Here is a 10,268-nt window from a genome sequence, read left to right as displayed (position 1 = left end):
TTGTAACTGCCTGGAAATCAGCATTAACTCTCCATATGGGAAACTTGACAAAGCTGTCAATAGTGCCTGTTTCACTGTAGATCTATGCCAAAGAACCTTCTGCTCATACAAAATTAGACAACGATTTTAATTTTTCATTTCTGTTGCCTTCAAAGTGTTTTAGGAAGAAAGAAATGAGCCTACAGCTAGGTAAAAACATAAGACAAAGATGCGTGCATGAGGAAAGTATAGACTGCAATAAACCAGCAAGCATAACACTGTATCCATCACTGAGCCCCTGGGCACATATTTGACTGAAGCTACTTTTGGCAGGTTGCACATTTTGCACACAATTTATAATTGAATTGTGTGTCACTAGTTTTGGAGTTTAGGCAGATTAAGCTTGGCATCTGATTTTCAATAATATATAGGAAACACCGGAATAATTTACACTCCCATACCCCTACTATAAACCCAGAGTAATGCAATTTAAACCAGTAAAATGTATGAGTTTACATCTGGGATGTTGAATTCATTTATTGCACAGCTCTGCAGTTTATTTCTGAAGTAAAACCCAGGCTCTGTTGAAGTCAATAGGCATTTCACCACCTGCTTCAGCATGTCCCAGGTTTTAGCCTTACGATGTATGCTTGCACAGCAGAGGGGAAGGGACAAAAAAGAGATCAATAGGATTTTTTTAGTTCCATACTCTTGGCTGAAGTGGTCGGAGCTTGGCAAGGGAGACTCTTTTTAGACACAGATAATTTTTAAATTTGGTCAGGAGGCCTAATTCGGTATCCTATGGCTGCGGGTGCAGATCATCTGTGGCCCAGGGAAGCTCCAGCAGCATAGGAAAAGCATTGCCCTCCTGGGAGCAGCTGCTGCAAGGTCTCCTTCTGGCTGGGGAGAGCTCAGCACACACTACCAAAAGAGAGAGAAAGGAGGCTTTGCCAGCCGGGACCATTCGCCCCAGGCATCTGCAGGCCGGGAGGTGGCAAGCTGCCGGGCTTCCCAAGCGCGCAGAGGCCCGGTTCTCACAGCCCAGATTTGGCACCAGCAGAGTGTTGCTCCTTGGCAGTGTCTGTACTGATTACGATCACTGAAGCAAGCAAAGAAACTGCCCGCTCCTCCCTGAAAGCAGTCTCTGCAGTGCTAGGGTTAAGCAGTGCAGAGAAGCTGGATCCCAGGGTCTTTCTTCTGTGAATTATCAACACAGTGGTGTGAATCCCATGCCTATTTGTGACTTCTCACCAACATGCAGCTAGAGTAAATGATGTGGAAATACTCCTCCCCATGCAATTACAGATCTTTTAATCACTGCAACACAAGCACTTCTACGCAGAAAGCAGTGGAAAACCTGGTATTACCCAGAACGTTCCCCATGAAAAGTCAGTCATGAAAGCTAAGCCATTTACAAGTTTTGTCCAGAACCCTATGGGGACCACCCTGGGATGTCCCGCATTCACTTAGGACTGCAGAGTGTACGTAGTTGTCCTAACCAGACTATGGTACATCGAGGAGCTTGTGATCCACACACTGGTTGCCCTGAGCAGGCACAGGGGCAGGCACATGCTGTGCCATGCCAGACTGTGCTGCATGTGCTGCTGGGCCTTAAGTACTGTGCTGTGCTGCACATATCCCTTAAACTTAATTGGTTAACTATAATGGAAAAGCCTGGAGCTCACTCTCACGTGGCACCGGTGATGATGTCACCAGTACGTCCTTATCTCGAAAGGAAGCAGCATATATTATTTCTAAGAAAATCATATAAAAACTTTGAAGACCGCAATGCCAGTGAATCTCAGCCCTGATGGGAAGTCTGCACAGCATTTCCTGCCCTGACCATAGGTCAGTCTGATGCTGCATCAATCTCAGGGTTCCCAGCATCAGAAAAGACACAAGATTTTACAACTTGCTGTCACCTTGGGTGCTGAACCAGCACTCCAGATGCAAAACAACCTGGAGGAGTGAATATGACATCTTTATTTTCTCCTTCTACCCTAATAGTCCTGGGGGCACATCAGGGAAGATAATTAGTGCTATTCAGCAGAAGCAAAGGCAGGAGTATTTGACCCTAAACACTGTCAAATAGCCAAGTTTCCAAACTGTTTTCCCCCATTATGTCACACTTCCATCTACTTGTTTGAAAACTCACATGCTTATATCCAACTAGCTGATAATCCCACCTTGCACTTGGACAGCCAAAGCTCCTGGGTTAGGCACTCAGGTGTCTCATAGTTCACTGAGATCAGGCTTGATACCAAAGCTTTTCATAGATTCAGACTGCAGGCTGCATCTGGAAGAGCTATCCTCTTCTGAAATATATACCACTGAACTTAGAAATGATACAGAAGTACAGACAGGCCTTTGCTTGCTGAGGAGCAGACAGGATCTGCTATGTTTGTTTAAGTTGTCACTTGCAATGTGGGGGAGAAATGGCTGTGAACTCAGAAGAAGAAAAGTCAGAGAAACATACATCAGCACATGTAAAATCATCAGCAGATCTGTTCACACAGCAAATTCATACCTTTCTTGACTTCCTGGAACTCTGGTGTCACCTCGAGCTGCAGCTCACTTTAGTCTGCTGCATTTAAAGTGCTTCCCTTATATTTGGAAAGGTTCTCTGAGTCCTCAGTTCAGAAAAGACCCTGAAATATCTTGAGATGAGAAAGTCTCAATTCCTCAGCCGGGCAGCTGAAGCATGGAAATTCAGGCGCTTGTAGATGAATTTCTGTGTTGTGCCATCCCTCCAGCCCCTGCAGGCTGTGATCTGGGGAGCTGGCAGGATACTGCAGCTGGCACAGCTCCTGCTCCCTGAGCATGGGAGCAAGCAAGGCACACGCTGTCAGCTTCAGCACCTGCTAACTGGGAGTAGAGCTCGCCACAATGGTGGAATATTCGTCCCATCACTTGCAAAAAATAGTCTCATCTATATATGTCATAAAGCTGAAGTCTTGTTGGTTTTAGTGCTGCTTATCATCTCCGTGCACCTCATGCCCTAAAAGTTCTCTGAACAGCAGTGGATGTGAACTGCAAATTCTCTATTGCAAATGCACTGTGAATACCTGACTGAAGACCTGGTTAAAGATTATTACCTATGTTGAGAGAGGCACCAATCTGGAGAAATCTGCTTTGCCATAATGTGTTCCCGAGGAGCTTTAAAGCAGAATTTAAGACTATTGCTTTAAAACATGTAGAGTTATTTGTTACTGCATGGTTTTTGTTTATGCTTTTTGCATTGAAGTGGTATGGCACAAACTGTAAGGAATCTTGTTTTTGTCAAAAAAGAGCCTGAGCAACAGTGAACACTTCTCAGCAAACAGGCCCATACACCACTCCTGGCTATAAAAAAAGCCACGTACAGCAAGCAGTTGGCCTTAGTTTATTATTCTTCAATAGACTCTATCTTGGAACGGATGGCTTTTCATAAAGCAGGAGTTTCAGGAAGCTGGAAAGTCTTTAAATCAGGATTTTCTGTTTTCCATGCTAAATAGAGCACTGCATTCCTGCCCAAAAAACTTGTTAGCACAGCTGAGAAAAAATGCTTGATAGAAAGGCATAAGCCATCAACTCTAAAGATGGGATCAGCTCTCAGCATATGGAACTGAATCAAGAAAAAAAAAGCTTCCAAAAGTATTTGCGGGAGACACAGACTTTCTGTTCCTACTCTTCCTTAAAGGCTTATCAGGAATCTTTTCCTTTTTGTTTGTTTGCACATCTTTCTCTCAGTAATTACATCTGTCCATCATTTAATTGTCTGCTAAGCTCCATATTATTTGACATATTTTGCCCTTTTTATTCATCTATTTTTTCTTCTTTTATTTCCACTTAGTCCTTGCATTTTTAAATGTCCTTAAGACTCCTTAAGGCTTTATTCTTCCAGACTGCTCATATCCTGAAATGGTAGACCTGACAGTTTGATGTGCCTGCGACCATCCTTCTCTAGGAGAAGACATCTTTTCTTTTGCTATCCTCCCAACTTCCCCATGGAGGCAGACTGTAGCCGGTCACTTCTTACTCACTTTCAGAGAAGGAGCAAGACAAGGCTTTTTTTTGAGAGAGTGAGCTAAGAGGTACTGCATGTGTTTCTCAGATACCACTGGTTCTCCAGTGATGAGCATTCCAGCAGGTCCTAAGACCTTCAGCCATTTCTCTTGTGGTCTTCATTGCCTGGTAAGTCTTCCCTTACTTCAGCGCTGAGGGAAGAGACACCTCTGCTCACAGATGGTCAGAGGAAAAAAACAAATCATAGTGGGATTAGAACTACTGCATCTTATTTAATTATTTTACGATTTGAGCAGTTGGTGCTGCAAGAAATCAGCCACACGACCCATTGCCTGGTGCTTTCCAAAAGGGTTTCCACTTGAGTGCTGAGCACAACAAACCCATCTTCAAGCAGAAGTCTGAAAAGTCAAGTTTCAGTGGAAAAAAAGTACTTTAAAAATCTACCTTCTGCCTCCTAGACTGTCAGGTAACAACATTTTGCAGAGGTAGGTGCAGAAACAAGCAGATACTGAGGGGCTTTGTACTGTGCTATGGTGGAAGAACAACAGACGGCTCTTTTACACTCTATAATTTATCAGTCTATCTCGTCACACACAGACAAAAATGAGAAATACCTACAGGCTAACATCACTCCTAGTAACACAAGGCAAATACTTTTATGCATAGACTGTTGAACAGTGTGTGTTATGCAATGTGACACCACACACATGCCTGAGAGAAAAGACCAGAGCAAGAAACCTTGTGCAAATGAGACTTCTTTCAGATGGAATGGCAGAGAAGTGAGGTCAGCAGAGCAAGGACATTGGATGTAGCTGCACAGAGATTGCTTGTGATTCCTGCAACTGGCCAGTTGGGCAGACTCCTACAGCACTTCTCAGTGAGGGACAGGCATCACGTCTTGTGCAATGTATAGCAAGAAGCATTTTGGTGACAATGCAACTCTTTGGTTGTGATATTCTCCCCGTCTGCTTTGATCATAGACATCATTGGCTGCTTTACACAGATATACATGTTCTCTCCCACTTTGCCTTCTACTCAGTTTCCCCACTAATATCACCCTGGAGACTTCCTATTTGTAGGTATATATATTCCGGGTCCAGAAGAAGTCTTAGAGCTAAAACATTGTTATGTCCAAGATTAGGACACTGAAGAGATGAGGCTGAGATGGAAGTAACCAGTCCAAAAGTCCTACGTAGCATCCTGAACCAAACTTTCATGCTAGTAGGAAACTGTGCAAAGGACCAGCATTTAACAAAATTATTTTTAATATATTCTCATTATTTCATGGGAAATGGACAGGAAAAGTTAAAAGTGGAAGAAAATCTCAGGGCACAAGCCAGCAAACACAGATGAACATACCTGAATCCAAAGTTAAACTTTGGAACCTTTACTATCATCTAAATGCTTTAAAATCTCAGAGATTTCCAGATGAAACACTTCATCTTTGTCACTATGTTTTTATTTTCCTGAAAGTGAGGCTGATTTTTTTTCCCTGTGTGATAGATACCAACAATTATCTTTCAGAGAAAGATTGTTTTGTGGTTAAAAGTGTGGCCCAGGAATCTGTAAATCTGCATTTCTATTCTGCTCTACTATAAGCGATGTTCATTATGTTGGGCAATTCATTTGATCTTTGCTCGGCCCATTTTCCTTTCTCTAAACTGAAGGAACTAGTATTTCCATACTTCATAGAACAGTTATGAGCATAACTTAATTCATATTTATGAGGTACCAAAAGGATTCTGATGAGTATCATAAAAAGGCTGACTCACAAATAAAACTGTGTTCTGGTTTTCCACTGATGTGGCTGTTTTCTCTACTTCTTAAAACACAGACTTTTTTTTCAGAGTAATAATTTTCACTTGTGACACCTCTTGATTTTACCTCAGAACAATAAGTGCTTGTACATTGCAGTTGCAGCGATTATTTTTATGCATGATACGCTATATATGAAACTTTCAGTGTCCTTTATAGCCAAACAGAACAGAAGAGTTTCTTTTAAGATTTATTTTTAAAGCCTGTGAAAAAGCATCAGACTTGCAGCTGACAAGGCTGAAGCATAGCACCTTTACAAATAAAGCAGAGGGAGGATGGGAAGCAGAGCAGAGCAGCACTTACGATTGTCGTTCAGTCCTAGGGAGGGTTGACTCATGGGTGAGACAGAAAAATAACATCCAGGATGTATAAACTATGCCTCCTTACTCCATCTGTAAAATAGAGGCTTGCAGGGTGTCACTCTAGCTATTTTCAAACTTTGGGTGACAACCAACAAATAAACAGAGCAAGATGAAGTCTCTTGGAATACAGCTGAGAAGACTTATCTTCTGTTCTTGACCTTTCATAGGTAGACTTGAACTGCTTAATTGGCATAAAAAATATGAAATCTTGAGCAGAATCTATCACACAAATATTAATTCCTGCTAGTAATTAGGGGAATCGTCTACTTCTGCCCTACCTGAGGGTGGGGCTCCCCCTATGGGCAATAAAGCAGTTTTGGTGTCCCTGCCTTCTCTGACTGACAAAACCTGTGTGGTGCTTGGATCGATGCAGTTTTCTCTGTGCCTCACCTCAGGGGTATGAGATGTCAGTCTCACCCGGGAGCTACGTCAGCAATTCCTTGTGGTAGAGTGGCCACAGATTACAGTCAGTAAGATTTAAAACATAGGGAGCAATGTCATCTGTTTATATTCAGTACATTGCCATGGGATCTGACTAAACTCTATCACTGTCATGCTGGGTCAGCAAAAAGGCTTGAGAAGCATTACAGCAATGCAAAAAGTTTATCTGCTACCAAAAAAAACCCAAAGAGAATTTTAACACCAGGTTTGCAAAGGAAATCCTGTGCACAAGCGAAGTTTCCCTTGTTGGCTGAATGTACTTATTTCTCTATGTATATTTATGATGACACCCGAGCACTACGTAGAAATACGCTACACAATGCTATTACAAAATTCATATAGGAAATTAAAGCCTTCAGAATGTGCAGGGAAATAAATCTTTTGACTGCTATGCAAAGCAGCTTTAAAACAACTTGAGAAAAAACTGCAATTCAAAATCTTTTCCTATGCTTAAGGAGTGTTAGGAATAATAGGGAGCTGCGTGACACTGTTCAGACGAGAAGATTGTTTAAGCCCCTAGTCAGAGGAATTCAGTCAGCCCTCCGATTATCCTCCCCTCCGCATGTCAGCCATCTGGATGAGAAAGAGCCCTGGAAGAAGGAAGCATTTTAAGCCACATACTGCCACTTGCAGGTCAAACTCTGTCCTTGTCAGCTACGTGAGGTGAGGCTAGAAGCACACTGAGATAGATATTTGTTAGATAGACTCTGGAAGAATTTATCTGACACTCTTGAGAGAGAGCAAGTTTGAAGAAAGCTAGCTTTGCCGCCAAGGAGGAAGTGCTTAGCAGCAAGCACGCCTCTCAGAGTGACGGGAGTTATGAGTTCTGGAGATTGGTGGCACAGCAGGATGTCCTGGTTTTCACAACACAGACTTGAGCGTACGGAAACATCAGCATGTTGAGAACATGCTCTTGAATAAGAGAAACCATCGATGACACGGCATGTGGTCAGCTTGGGACTGCACCAGGGTGAGTCCTGGGCTTGGGGAAAGGCACACATGCTTTTAAATCACCTCAGTCTCTCCTCGGGGCCTCCCTGCCTCTTGGTGCCAGCCCGTGCTGCATCACTGCACTGGGAGCAGTGTTCCCTGTGGGGTGCTCTGCTGGCTCGGGCTTGTGTCTCATTCCTCCCCTCTGCTGAGGGAGAAGCCCTCATAGGTTTGGTCATTGTAGGTTTGTGCTCTGAGCTACTTTTCTGTAAAAAAGGCAGCTGTGAGGCTACCCATGCTGAGGGTTTTTCCCCTTCCCCGGAGGAGAAGCAGCAATTCAGGCTGTGGAAATCTCCTACAGGTACCGCGTACAGAGGAAGCAAGGGAGAGTCAGCAGGCAGGAGGGGAAGGAGGGTAGTAGACCTGCCATTCCCAGCCTACCACGATGCCTGGAGCCTCAGAAGCAGGCAGAAGGGCTGGGAGGTGGCAGAGCCAGGGTGACACTAGTTCAGCATGTCCCACTTGGCATGCTCCCCAGGCTGAGATCCAGCAAAGTTTGGCCTCAGGCTGCACTTTGAAGCTGCTGGCTGTTTTCAAGCAGTCATGCAGAGCTCCTGTGGGCTCCTGGGCTTCGGAAACAAAATACAGCAATGATGGCCTCTGGGTCTCCATCACAATGTGTATTTGATATATATTTGAAGGGAATTCACGGACTTTCTGCTGTATTTGGAGGAGGCAGGGAGAGAAGAAAACAAGGTTTAACACATATGTAAGAGATGCCGCTCATCTTGCAGCAGAGATGCATTCCTGCTGACATTTTACATTAATAACTCATCAGCAGAGACTGAATTATACCGTAAATGCATGATTTCATCACAATAGCATCCCAGCCATAATTTGGCGATAAAAGTAATAACAAGTGTGAGATTATGAAAACATTAATTGCTTTCCAGTGAGTAGGGTGGTCACACTCTGTACCCCTTCAGCGAAGGAAGACAGCCAGGGATCTGTGCTCTGGCTCCTGCACTCCTACTGCTGTACGCTGACTGGCTCAGAAAAGTGGGAAACAATTTTTTGATCCTGTTGAAAGAGTGACTGAACCTTCTTGTCTTCGGTTTTTGGGTACAAGGTCAGATTATGGCACTACAGGGAAGTAATAGCTGTGCCTGTATTTTCCATGAAGTATTTTGAATAGCTGAGGAGCTAGGAAGCTTAAATACCGGTATTCACTGAATTAAGTGGAAGTGAGAAAAAAACTGTGGAAGGATTGGTAATGGTAAATGAACATGCTCCTTAATTGCTCCATTTTAGCAGTAGATTATACACATCTCACTCATTGACAGAGAGATAATAATCATTAAACTTAAGCTCAAAGTCATTATTTTCAGATCCTTTCTTTCTTGAAATTTGTGTAATTAGGGAATTTGTCTTAAGCATCCTAGAACAGTTATAAATTCTTTACATTGGTATGGGATTCTCCCTGACAAAGTTTTGTAGAAATTTGCTAATTTGTATCATGAGTTAGAATCCTGCTGAAAAGGACTGAACTTCATTTATTAAAAAAACCAAACATGCTACATGTACATGCATACTACATTAACTTGGGTACTCAAAGAACTGTATATCTGCAAATTTATTTTGTTTGTTTATTATGACATTGGTATAGTATTTACATTTCTAAGTATTTTGGCAAGTCTATATTAGCACAACAGCATCTTAGGAAAAATATCACTGTATTAATATTCTAAATTTGGGCTCCTCACAATTTTCTACTGTTAACCTTTCTAGAAAAAATATAAACTTGATCTCTACTTGGAATAAATGTATTAAATTGTTTTAAAAAAGTCTTTCAAGAGCAGATGAAAAGGATAGTTGAATTACAAGTTTGCATGTTTTCAAGCTACACTTTACTCATACTTCTATGTTAGTCATCTCCTCAAAGGTATAGACACCTTCACCCCAGCAACTAACGGAGAGACAAGAGCATCCTCGCATCCTCACCATCTTTCCTGAAAAGTTCTGTACATAGCCTGGCTGTTTCTAACTCTCTGGTTAAGAGGGTCACAAGCAATGCAAACACATTTGTTCTGCACAACCCAAGGTTCCATTAGTGGGCTTTGGTTGCTCTCTGCAGGCATCAGAGGACTGCACCTGATTTCCGTGACCAGAGGGTGTGGGATAATTTCAACACAGTTAATTAAACCAAACCTTACTCTGTAACCTGAGCATAAATTTGCTTCCTGGAGCATGGCTGAGAAATTTAATTCTCTGTAACCTGGATTTGCTGAAATTGCTTTACACTTTCCTCATCTTATAATTTGGCTTTTTCCTGTATCTTCTGTTTTGGGGTCCACATATCAGATGACATTAATATTGATCCTATAAGTGAACCAAAAGAAAAAAATTCCAAGTAAAAAAAAAAAAAAAAAAAAATCGAGGATTTTGACCCCTACAAAGAAATGCTACTGAGGATAATTTAAGATAAGAAGAAAAGCCATGAACACTTGGAATTCTTCTGTCAGGTCCTTAGGTTACTAATACAAATCAAGAACAACCAAATCAGAGAAGGCTTGCTTCTAAGATATCAGACAGCAGTTGCCACAAGTTTTTGAAAAATGTACTGTGTGCATCTAAGTCTGGGCCCTGTCCCGTTTCATACGTGCTCGGGTCACACTTATAGCTCCCCACCACAACAAAGAGTTGATTGTTAACCCTCATGGACTTGTCAGGGTCTGC

The sequence above is a fragment of the Opisthocomus hoazin genome, chromosome 5, assembly GCF_030867145.1.
Source record: "Opisthocomus hoazin isolate bOpiHoa1 chromosome 5, bOpiHoa1.hap1, whole genome shotgun sequence".
Lineage (NCBI taxonomy): Eukaryota > Metazoa > Chordata > Aves > Opisthocomiformes > Opisthocomidae > Opisthocomus > Opisthocomus hoazin.
Note: the sequence above shows the minus strand (reverse complement) of the source record.